Consider the following 13,215-nt stretch of genomic DNA (forward strand, 5'->3'; position numbering starts at 1 on the left):
AGTTCATTACTTTCTGTGCAACCCAGATTAGTTTTCTGCCTTTTTTTTCTGTGCCGTCTGTAGGTGTTCAATAGATTTATTTAATAAATGTATGAATGCATGAAGGCGTAGATGAATTTTTAAATGCTTCTTTTTGAGAAGGTAGAACAAATGTGACACTGTAAAACAGATAAGAAAATAGTCCATGGAAAAAATGGGAGAGTCACATATGTGCCCAGGGCCAGCCTAAGGAGAATTGCTTTTTTTTTTTTTTTTAAGGAAAAATGTGTTGAATAGCTTATTTTAATTATTTTTAAAAGTTAAGTACAAGGGGGCTTCCCTCGTGGCACAGTGATTGAGAGTCAGCCTGCCGATGCCGGGGAAATGGGTTCGTGCCCTGGTCCGGGAAGATCCCACATGCCGCGGAGCGGCTGGGCCTGTGAGCCATGGCCTCTGAGCCTGCGCGTCCAGAGCCTGTGCTCTGCAACGGAAGAAGCCACAACAGTGAGAGGCCCACGTACCGCAAAAAAAAAAAAAAAAATTAAGTACAGGGACTTCCCTGGCGGTCCAGTGGTTAAGACTTCACCTTCCAATGAAGGGTGTGTGGGTTCAATCCTTAGTTGGGGAGCTATGGTCCCACATGCCTCACAGCCAAGAAACCAAAACATAAAACAGAAGCAGTATTGTAACAAAATCAATAAAGACTTTAAAAAGTGGTCCACATCAAAAAAAAAGTTAAGTCCAAAAATTTGCTGATGATTTACATATTTAGCACCAATAAAATAATGTGAGATTAGCTGTACTAAAACAGAAGGTTGAGCTACATTCACATTAAGTGACATTATATAGTCTAAATTTATGGAAAACTTCTGAAATGGCTGATAAAAAGTAAGATGGTGAGTGACCTTTGAGCAGAAAAAGACAGAAAGAGAAATGGCCTTTTCTACATTCTATTGTGTCTCTAAGTAACATGCTTGGTAATCTAGCTACAAAGCAATATGTCATTTGGCTTTAGGCACCTACTGTGATTTACCTTGTGAGGATCAGATTTTGCCATGGAGAGGATTTGTAAAAGTATCACACATTCCAGTACCATTGGCAATCACAGCTACCAAAAACTCCAATTTAAATTGAGGAATCTAATGTCAGATGATAGTATCATTTCCTTGTGGGTGTCTTGGGAAAAGATGGGTAGGACATGTATAAAAGTGAATACTTTAATACTGAAATAACAATTCATCATTTTGAAAATATAAAACACATTAAAGTTGTTATAGCATCATGCATTAATATTTCACTGTACTTTAGACATTGCCTACAATCAATGTTTTCTGCCCTTTGAAACAGAATCTTGCTTGTGGTATGCATTAATAATATAAAAGATTAAACACTGAAAAGAAATTCAGTCTTTAAAGACAACTTGCTTTGATTTATTCAGTGGGTTCTTCCAAAAAGTTAACACAAGAATTTTTGCTTGTTGAATTGGAGTTACAAATTCTTTCAAATTTACTTAGTATTTTCTGTAATATCAGTATCAAGGAAGGTAAAGCAAATTTACATATTCATTAGGAAATACAGGGACATAATCTTAAAAAAAGAAAACACAGCGTTTTTATACACTTTATTTTTTAGAAGTGTTTTAATTTTACAGAAAAATTGAGAAGATAGTATAAAGTGTTTCCATATACACTATACCCATTTCCCTCTATGATGATCCACTTATATTAGTATGTTACATTGTTACAATCAATTAACAAATATTGATACATTATAATTTACTATAGTCCATACATTAGTCCAGTTCCTTAGTCTTTACCTAATGTCCTTTTCTATTCCAGGATTTCATCCAAAACATCACATTACCTTTAGTTGCCATGTCTCCTTAGGCTCCTCTTGGGTTTGATAGCTTCTCGGGTTTTCCTTGGATGACCTTGACAATTTTGAGTAGTTAGGGTTTTGTAGGATGCCCACTACTAGAATTTGTTTGATGCATTTTTCATGATAATATTGGGATTATGTGTTTTGGGGAGGAAGACCACAGAGTAGAAGGGTTATTTTGTCAGATCACATCAAGTGTACAAAGTATGAATATGCATTATGAATGCTGTGGTCGACTTTGATCACCAGGCTGAGGTAGTGTTTTTCAGGTTTCTCCATCGTAAGATTACTGTTTTCCCTTTTTCATACTGTACTTTTTTGGAAGGAAGTCAATATGCTCAGCCCACAACTAAAGAATAGGGAGTTATGCTTAGGATGGAGTACTACATAAACTATTTGGAATTCTATTGCACTGGAGATTTATCTATTCTCCTGCATTTATTTATGTATCCAATTATTTATTTATATCAGAAGAACTCATGGATTTTTATTTTATACTTTGGGTTATAATCTAATTCTACTTTAGTTACTTTGTTCCTCAAATTGCTCTAGTCCTGACCCTTGTGAACTCTTTTCAGTTGGCTCTTGTGCCACTCTGAGGTATCCCCATCCTATATATTTTTGACTACGATCTTAAAGCATAACCAATATTTGAATTTTAATGGGAAAAAAAGATTTAAGCTAAAGGGATGAGATTCCGAGATAAAGGGATGAGAGTTGAGTGCCAACCATCAGTTAGTAGATGAGAAGACATTTTTAGGCAGCAAAAGTTTTCTGCATCTCTAGTCATAATACTAATTCTGCAAGCTATATAGTTGGAGAGATGCAATCATATGAAAGGCTCAAGATATCAGAAAATAGAAACCAAAACTATTTCTTCTTAGTTCATAAATAGGGTGTAGGTTTACTAAAGAGGACATTAAAATTGCTCCCTGTTTCCTGAACCCAATGCAACCAGCAAGGGAAAGGAGTTGAATAATGTGGCATTTGAGTTGGTTAATGGCAGGGAGAATTCAGAGTGGAATTACAGATGTAAAATGGATATCAGGATGTTATTTGTGTGTATGTGTCCATCGTGTATGTGTATAGAAGCCACCTCTGTCATCTAGGAAAAGACGTTTAAATCTTCCAGAGTTATTAATTCACTGAGAAGAGACGATAAACTTCAGCATCACTTTGTTGCTCAATTGGGTCCTATTTGAGGGATGAATCAATAACAATGATTTCCTTGAAAGGTCTCTCAAGGCTATTGATTTTTTTATGGCCCTGGTATGCAAGGGGTTTGTTCTGAAAGGACACAAACAGGTAATTCTCTCTTTCAAGAATTTTGGTCGCAGGAGTTGAGCAAAAACTACAGTGTGATAGAAAGCAGTTAGTTTTCTCTGTCTCATATACAGATTTAAAATTAAAAAGTGAAAAGACCCTACATTTTATCATTTTATATTTAACACTTATCTACATAAGCGTTAAAACAAATTGATCTTACTACCCATTATGATTATTAAGGTACCAAAAAAAATTCACTTTGAAAACGATTCCGGAATATGGATATATTTTGTATTCAGAATCACATGGAAAAAGAAGCCTCTTAACTTACATGGGCCAGTGTCCCATAGTTATTGATCATTATTCATGGGAAATAAATTAATTTTCTAACATTCCATCATTTGTTATTTTTTTAATAAAAGAGGGATTTTATTGTTCAGCACAGGGAAATAGAGCCATCATTTTATAATAATTAAATGTAGTATAATGTATAAAAATGTTGACTCACTATGTTGTACACCTGAAATTAATATAATATCACAAATCATCCATACATCAATAAAAAAGAGGTGTTTTAGTTTTCTTATCAGCTGTTCTGTTCTTTGTTAATAAGTGAGGAAAAAAACACTGATTGTAAGGAAGTCAGATCCTTGATTTGCCTGATGATTATGAACATGAAAAAAGTGTTCTCTACAGAACAGTAGCTCTTAATCAAAAAAAGGCTGGCTCTAACATTCTACAAAGAAGAGTGTGCCAAGATATAGCAATCCTTTTTGATTTTTTGAAGTTTAAACAAATAGTGTACTCTGCATGAATTTTATCTTTCAACTGAGTCATTCTACTGTAGCATCATTTATGATGCTATAGTACTAGTTTACGAAGAAAATGTAGTAGGCTTCACATATCTCCATATCTTATATTGATGGCATTTAAATCCTAATACCAAACTGCTATTGTTTCATAAACTAGGAGAAAATTGTGCTGATAACAAGCAGGAGAAGCTGGCAGAAACAATAGATTTTCCACTCTTTGCTTTCTATTGTTTGTAAGCCTAATTACCCTAGTTGATCAATTAATGACAACACATGATGAAATTTTCCTGACTGCTAATTAATTAGCTCTAATTTCACTAGTTTTCTTACTGGTAAGGCTTCCCCTAATTCTATGTGTGAATGTCTTCTTACCCTACTCATCCTATTTTCCCCTTTGAACTTCCTCATATGTAGAGAACCCATTTGATTGACTTAAGAGTCAGAAGATACTTATAATCAGAGAAAAAGCAAAAAAGAATGATTATAATGCCAATTAGTATAACTATAAGTTAGAAATTATATTTTGAGGATTTTCAGACCGAAGAGGGGTAGAAATGATAATAGTTTAGTTTTAGGAAAGTTGTAGTACACAAATAGAACCCCAAATCACACCACAGAGAATTTTCCAGGAATTTAATATATCTGATATACACTCAATTTGTGCCCATGAATGGTGAGGAACTAGAAGTAAAGGAGAATCACATAGTTACATTTCTGGACAAATCAGGTTATCAGAATGATGCAATAATGGCAGTTTACCTCAGTCACTTCTTAGGCTTTCTTATTTACTATGCTAAATGTTAAATGAGATTTCTGAGTAAAAGCATTACAATGACTTCAGCATTGTGGGACATGAAACACAGTGAGAACTCAGAGCAGGGAAGGAAATAAGTAAGGTAAGAAGGAAAAAGAAATGAAAGAGCTGAAAGATGCACTACTTGGCTGTCAGGTGTTAGGAGAGTTTATTTGTGCTTTTTCTTAATCTTCATAACGCTCTTGTAACAATGGTAGTAACATACCCATTTTTTTTTTTAGATGAGCGACCTTTAACTGTAGGTTGCACTTGATTGTCTGCCAGGTTTTCAAGTCTGTGATGGGGACAGTAATGTCAGAAATTTCAATCCCAGTCAGATCAAGACCTGGTAGAAACACCATTATGGAAGTGCATAGTTTTGACCCAAATCTGACCACATTAAAATGTTGTTCTTTCTTCTCCAGGATGATAGTCTGTATTTCAAGAAGAATTCTAATTCTTGCCCCATAACAATTTCTCTGAGTTCTTTGTGCCAACTAAAGCCTTTTATTGATTTTCATATTAAGAAAGCCCTGGAATTCTAGGCAAAATGCTATGAATAGTTATCTACCTATCTAATTATTTTTAGCAAAAGGATGCATAGCCGTTATCAGATACTCAAAACTCAATCAGATTATCTAAGAGTTTACATTAAATGAGGTAATGAATGCCCTTTCTGGATCCAAACATTATAATATATTTAATCCTTACTGTGGTCCCTGAAATGTCTACTATCTCTAATTATTAGTAAGGGGACTGAGGCGTAGTAAAGTGTAAGTAAGTGAGAAGTCTGGAATTCAAATCCAGGTCAGTTTCAGTCTTGAACACTGTAAGGCCAACTGGCCTGAGGCAGGGGAACGCATCAGATTCAAAGGTTGCATCAGACCGAAACTCTCCGGAACCCCCAGTTCCAGAAACTGATCTGGAGACTTTCCGGACCACCCAGTTCCAGGAACTGACCAGGGGGCTTTCCACCCGGCCCAGCCTTCCTGCCTTTCGAGGGGCGGGACTAGCGGTCCCAAGACTGATGTAACTGGCACCAGATATTGCCATGATACCCGAAGAGACCACCAAATAAGGAATACCCTGAGCCCACCCAGATTCACCACACCGCTTTCCCTTCTTCCCCTATGAAATCTTGCCCAACCCTCGCCCAGGTGCGACTTCTCTGGCCCCTTTCTCTCGGACCGGTGAACCTCGCCCGGGAGCACCCCCTAATAAAGCTCACTTGAAGCTTTCCTCTGTTTCACGATGCCCTTTGTTAAGATCCGACCTTACAAACACCACTATTTCTATAGCCTACACTGCATTCTATAGTCTCACTGAAGATAATCAATAAATGTTCATTTATTTCCTTTACCCCAGTTGGGGACAAAGAACATGGGTGGGTGAAAGAAAGTACAGATTAGTTTTAATGTAAATGATATAATAATAATGCTAGTCAGCAGTTACAGAATATTCATATTGTGCTAGGAGTTGAGCATTAAGTACTTTACAGGCATTCTTTTATTTAAAATCTCATATATATAATACCTACCTTAGGAAGTAGGTAATATAAATGTGCCAAGGTGCTTGAAATAACGTGGTCACGTACAGTCAATGAAACTGGGAAGGAGTTTTCTGGGCTGATGGTTGAATTTTGGCCAAGACATTAAGGGGAGAAGGGATGAACACTGGTGGGGAGACTGAAAACTTATTCATCGTAGGGAGAAAGCACTGGTGGAAGCATTGTACTGCTTGCTTAAGAACTGTTACCCTCATAACCCGAAAACTGAGGTTTTGCTGAAAGCTGAAGGCAGATTTCTTGCAGTGTGAAAAAGAATTTACTGATATCTATTCATCTCTTCACGTTTGAACACGACTGTTCTGCAGATTTGTTGAAATGACTCAAGTTCTCTTTCAGATCTGGACTAAATGTCTGTATCACAGCATTAGGGCCCATGGAGCAGCATTTGCAAGCCCATACTCACCTCCCCCCTTTTTAGTGTTTTGCACTCTGGAAAAGCAAACAACAGCAACAACAATATCTTATTTCCTTTTATCTATAGTTATTATTCATCTTGTCAAGAAACCCAATTTGATATATTTATGCTAAAATATAAATGAGATTTTTCCAGTTTTATTGAGATTGAATTGATATATAATATTGTATCTGTCCAAGGTGTACAATGTGATGATTGATATATGTATATATATAGTGTGAAATGACTACCACAATAAGTTTAGTTAACCTTAATTCACATAATTACAAATTTTATTTCTGTGATGAGAACTTTCAAGATCTACTCTCTTAGCAACTTTCAAACATAAAATACGGTATTGTTAACTGTAGCGACCATGCTGTACATGACATCACCATTACTCACTTATCTTATAACTAGAAGTTTTTATCTTTTGATCATCTTCACTCATTTTCCTCACCTCCAACCCCCAGCTCTGGCAACCATCATTCCATTCTTTCTATCATGAGTTCAGTAGTTTAGATTTCACATATGAGATCCTAAAGTATTTATCTTTCTCTGTCTGACATTTCATTTAGCATAATGCCCCCCAAATCCACCCATGTGGTCACAAATAGCCAGGTTTCCTTCTTTATCACGGCTGAATAATAGTAGGTTGTATGCACCCCATTTTCTTCATCCATTCATCCACAAAAATCACTGAGGTTGTTTTCATGTCTTGGCTACTGTATTGAGCTGGCCAGAAAGTTCATACACTTAATGAATACACTGTTCAATAAAACTTGGTGGAAATGAAAAATGTGTCTTTCATTTTTACTTAAAATAAATCTTTGACAAAGCCAGCTAGGCATCCCTTTGAGTAATGACTTATATCGCATTGAAATATTTTAAACATATGAACAATAATAGCTTAAATGACAAACGTTACTAATATTGACACAATTGATCAAGGAGAATATGTTAGAATATGTTAAAATGCAGATGGACAGTGAAAGAACAAATATAACTTTTAACTAAATATTGTCTTGATATTTAGACCATTGGTTAAGAACATGATAACAGGTTTCATCCATTTCAAGAAAGCAGAATATTTGCAGATCACTTAACATTTACTAGGTATGTTCTCAGTCTGGAAGGATATATTTCATTTACCTGTATCATTTAATTTAAACACATCCCTCTGTAATAGATAGTGTTATCCCTATTTGCAGATAGGAAACAGGCTCAGAAAGATTAAGAACGTTACCTAATTCTAGTAAGTTGTCAAACCTAAACTGATCTAATTCCAGGGCACAGCTCTTTCTGACACGTCAGTGTGGGTCTTTATCTCTTTGAGAATTGTTGAACATTAAAAGCCTTCTTCCAGGTAAATGCATAAAGAAACAACATGAACAATGATATATCAATACAAGTCTCACTAAATAATTGGTGTGTTTGGCCTTGCTTTTGCTGACAGATCTTTTGCAAAATTGCTTTTCTCTGAGATAGTGGACTTTAAATATTTTCTTTGAAGACTTTCCTAAACTATACCTATCAGAAAGCTACTTTGCTTTCAACCTAAAGAAAAATGAAAGCTTACTTAACTACACTTAGGTGCCAGGGTCATACTATGAACTCTACACCTGCCAGGATTCACACGAAGATAGGGTGGCTCCACAAACTGTCCATAGTACTGTGATTTCTTTCCGATATTTTGAAGTAGAAACAATTTAATAACTATTCACAAAAGAGAGAAACACTGTTTCTTGGTCCTCAATATCATACTGCTGTAGGCTAATTCTTTCTCTCTTTTTACCCCTTAGTATAGAGAGTGTGTTTTGGGGACCCTCCTTCACGATCTTCTCCATTCCAAGAGCATCTTACATAAATCCAGGACTTCTCAAGCAGCCAGTTTTGCCAGATGGTCTTAGGGTTGGTTGTACCCATATATGTATAATCCTGAACTTCTCAAGTAAGGTCCTTATAGAGCATAATGGCTAAGAGAATTGGTGCTGATACCAGACCTGAGTCCAAATACTGCCTATGCCCCTAACTAGCTGTGTAACCTTGGAGAAGTAACTTAAGCCCCTTAAAGGGATTAGATGTCTCACCCGGAAAATGGTATCATAAAAGCATCTACCCTATATGGTTAGTGTGTAAATTAATGTAACTTGAGATGGTGCATGTTTAGCATTAGCACAGTGCCTGTCTCTTGTTAGTAATACCTGCTTTTATTATTAATTATTCTCTATATTCCCAGTTTCAGCAAGGTGCCTAACATATAATAGTTGTTCAGCAAATATTTACTGGATTGAAGTAGCTCTGAAATTTAAGCATTGGGTCAACAGCAAAGTAGTCACCCCACCATCATTTCTCCCACAGGAAGGGAGAATAGATGGAAGCCAGCCATCATACTTTCGTTTCTTATTCGAAACTTCCCATCCAGGCCCAGCAATAAAATAATCTTCCTGAACCCCAACAATTTCGAGAATTTTTCAAATCACACTATTTGAAAATAGTTGGGGTTCCCTAATCTAATATGTCCCAGGGCCCCAAGGTCACCAAGCTTATATTAATGAAGTCTAGTTAAGATAAATGATTACACTTAGTAAACCAACTGCTTATGAGCTCATTGGGCTTTTTAAATTTTACTATCTGCACTTCATAGAGACACAAGTATTTTGCTTTTGTAGGACACTCAACAGTCAAAGTAGTCTTTCAAAAAGCACAGATCAGATGCTATTATTGCACTGCTTCTAACCTCTAAAGGCTATCTATTGTAGAGAGATTAAATTTTCAACTACTTAGCCAGGCTCACAGGGACCATGTGCTCTGGTCACTTACTACATCTTTCCCTGACCTTCATGGGGTTCGAGGCACAGTTGTCTTTTTCAGTCCCTCAGATGCAACAAGCTCTACTTCTTGCTCTCCCAGCTTTAGATTGGCTAATCCTTCTACCCAGACCAATTTCCCTCTGATCATTAAGGTCTCGGTTCAAACGCCACCACTACTATCTTGACCAAAGAGACCTGCCTCCTCAGTGCCTCTCCGTCCCATTGTCCAGTCGTATTTCTGTCGCTGTACAAAATTTGTTTACATGTTTACTCTGTCTTCCTCCACCACTGGACATTTGCTTAAGAGCAAGGACTTTGTAATTTTTTGCTCACCACTGAATCTTCCAAGGCTTGCAGCAGACACTGGCACATAGAAGGAAATGTGTGGCTAATAAATGAATAAATATGTGAATGAAAAAAAACTGTGAAACACTAACACAAGAATATTCTCCTTTCAAAAGAATAATGAAAAATAATTTCATTCAATAAGAGTCATTCTTAGTTACTGATACATGACTTAGTTCCCAATCAATTTAAAATGTTCCATTTTTTTCTGATACTTCACAAGTCATTAATTAAATGTTGCTCACATTTAGGGCCAATCTGTGAGACATTATTAACTTGTCTACTCTAAAGTTCCAGCATTAACTCAGACGTAGCTTCGCCAAGTACTGACCATGTGACCTTGGCCTCTCATTGTCTCAGTTTTCTCATTTGTAACACGGGTATAATAATAGGCTTATTTCATAGGCCTATGAGGAAAACCTCATATATATATGTGTGTGTGTGTGTCTATATATATGTATTTAAACAGTGTCTTAGAATAGTGTCTGGCACATGATAAGCATCACAGAGTATTGACTGCTGCTACTAGTACTGTTATTATGAGAACTAACTGTTGAGAATAATCCTTCATATACTGGTTTATTCCACTGAAGATAAAGGAAACTAATAGAATGTTAGAAATCAGATTAAACACAGAAAGCCAGTAAAATATACCAAGACAGAAGATCATGAGAGTGTAAAAGCATAGAAGAAAAAAAATGGTTTTTGTTTTTGTTTTTCTTTTTTAAAGAAGGAAAGAGCCTAGAAATAGGACAAAAACTATTCGTTGTCTATACTGGCATGGAGATCACTGGTGACCTTCATAAGTAAAATTTCAGGACAGTGGACAAAGAGATTATGGTGAGAGAAGTCAGATGGATGTAAATTATAGAGTAAATGGGACGTGAGGAAATGGAAACAATATATGAAGTTAACAATTTTGAAAAGTTCAGACATGAATTGACTAAAGAAGATATGCAGGGATTAGGGGAGGAGGGAGGCTTTCATGTTACACGTATAGTTTTTAACATTTTAAGTTGGAGTTACTAGTCTAGAATGAGGTTGAATTGTGGCAAGAATCATTCATAAGGAGTAGATGGGCTGTAGAAAATGCAGTGCTGTGAAGTACTTGAGAAGATGAGAGAAAATGAAATCCTATCTGTAGTGCACATGGCCTTTTAACTTTCACTCCTGTAGTAAAAGGGAATACAAAGATCAATGCAAATTGTAATGAATTAATGGATTTGGCAGGGAACTATTTACAGACTTCTGTGTTCTTAATGAGTTATGAAGCACCTCACCAGCTCAGAGTGAAGGAAGTAGAGAGGATGGAGGTTAAGTAAAGCTTCTAAGAAAATAGTCCTTAAGGAGAATTAGAAAGAGCTTACTGTAAGTCAGAGCACTATTTCCAGTCTTGAAAATCCATTTGAAGCTGGCGATTATTAATTTATTGGAATACCAATTTGCCCTGCCACATGATTTTTCTCCAGCTACCTGGATACAAGTTACACAGAGGCAGAAGAGAGTGAGAGATAACAAACGAGGGAAATACAATTAGTATTTTTTTTTTACCTTTTTCCACTTTCCCGCTCCAACTCTGGGAAGCCTTCACGGACATGGCTGCCCTCCCAGCCTCCAGCAGCACTCTGTTATTAAAGAATTCAAAGAAATGGAACATAGGTTTCCAACTTATTAATTTAGCAAAATGAAAAATTATATATAATGTCTTCCGTTGGCAAAGATTTTTGCAATATAATTTGGTTCCATCTTTTGACAAGTAATTTGGCAATGTCTAGCAAGATAAAAATGTTAAGAGCTTTTTACACATTAACCCTAATTCTGGAAGCTTATGCCAATAAATAATTTATAATCCAGAAAATTATTATATAAAGATGCTCATTGTCATGTCATTTGTAATAACAAAACATTGGAAACACCTTTAATTGTTAACAATAGGAAAACAGTTTAGGAAATATCCACTTAGTAGAAAGTTACACAGTTACTCTAGTATAATTACAAGATGAAGGAGCAAAATAGAATAATGCTTAATAAAGAAAGAATGAAGAAAATTGACCTACAATTGTGTCTTCCTATGACAGTAATTATGTAAACATATAAATATTTATTAAAACTTAAAACCAAAATAAAGTTTTAAAAGCTCTGTACCAGTAATGGGGATTTTATGTTTGTTTCAAAATATTTCTTAACATAACTCTTATAATTTTGTTTTTTCTACTCCTTTTCTTAAGAATTTCTGATTATTACCTCATTTTTCATTCCATAGTTTCAAGTAAAGTCAGCAATTTTATCATCAGAGAAGATTAGACTTATTTGACAGTTCATAACTCCAAGTTATTTGGTATAAAAAGACCATATACACTTGTAGGTGCTTTCAAAATAATATTTCGAGCATTTTTTTTTTTTTTTGCTTAGTCTTTCCTAGTATGGAGATTCAGCAAACTACCTAAAATTGCTAGCCATTCTTTTTTCATTTTTCTCATTTTATTCATTTATCTTGCCCTTCACAGAAATGATAACAAATGAGTCTGCAGTTGCATCTGCCAATTTCTTAAATCCTCTATTATCCACATTATGAAATCATACTTATATGAATGCTTCCAGTATTTTCAGAGCTCTTTAGATTATTATACTTGAGCATTCTGTATGAAGTATCTTATATAAGTGTAAAATTTAGACTCAACTTCTGGAAGCTTTTGATTTCTTAGTTCAAAAGTGAGAGATCCTTAGTTCAGCCATATGATTAACAATTACTTGTATAGTAAGAAGCTCCTAAATTATTGTTTTATGGATACCTGGCAGTTTTCTTGCCATTTCTCAGAGGTTCTCTATTAAACACATTCTCTCTCTTTCTCTCTCTCTCTCTCTCTCTCTCTCTCTCTCTATCTATCTCTCTCTCACAAACACACATTGTGATTAAAAGCACAGACTTTGGCGTTATGAAGTCTAAGGTTCAATTTCCAGTTCTGTAGTTTCTGGGCCACTTCACTTTAGGCAAGTAACCTAATGTCTCTGAACCTTGTTATTTTCATCTGTAAAATGGAGATTACAATTATATCAGACAATCATCAGAACATCCGTAATGATTTTAGAGTTTCAGAGTCAGGTACAAGCAGGCACTCAGTAAATGGCTAGTCCTTTTATTACTTTATTATTATTTAGGTCTTGGTTTTCCTGGAGTCTGTGAGTCCGCATAATGAAATGTAATTTCCAGTAGATTGAGTAATACCTATTTTCACCAAATATTTTAACTGAGTTCATTACTTTCTGTGCAACCCAGATTAGTTTTCTGCCTTTATTTCTGTGCCGTCTGTAGGTGTTCAATAGATTTATTTAATAAATGTATGAATGCATGAACGTGTAGATGAATT

The sequence above is a fragment of the Mesoplodon mirus genome (genome assembly GCF_964341445.2).
Source record: "Mesoplodon mirus genome assembly, chromosome: 1".
NCBI classification, from domain to species: Eukaryota; Metazoa; Chordata; class Mammalia; order Artiodactyla; family Ziphiidae; genus Mesoplodon; species Mesoplodon mirus.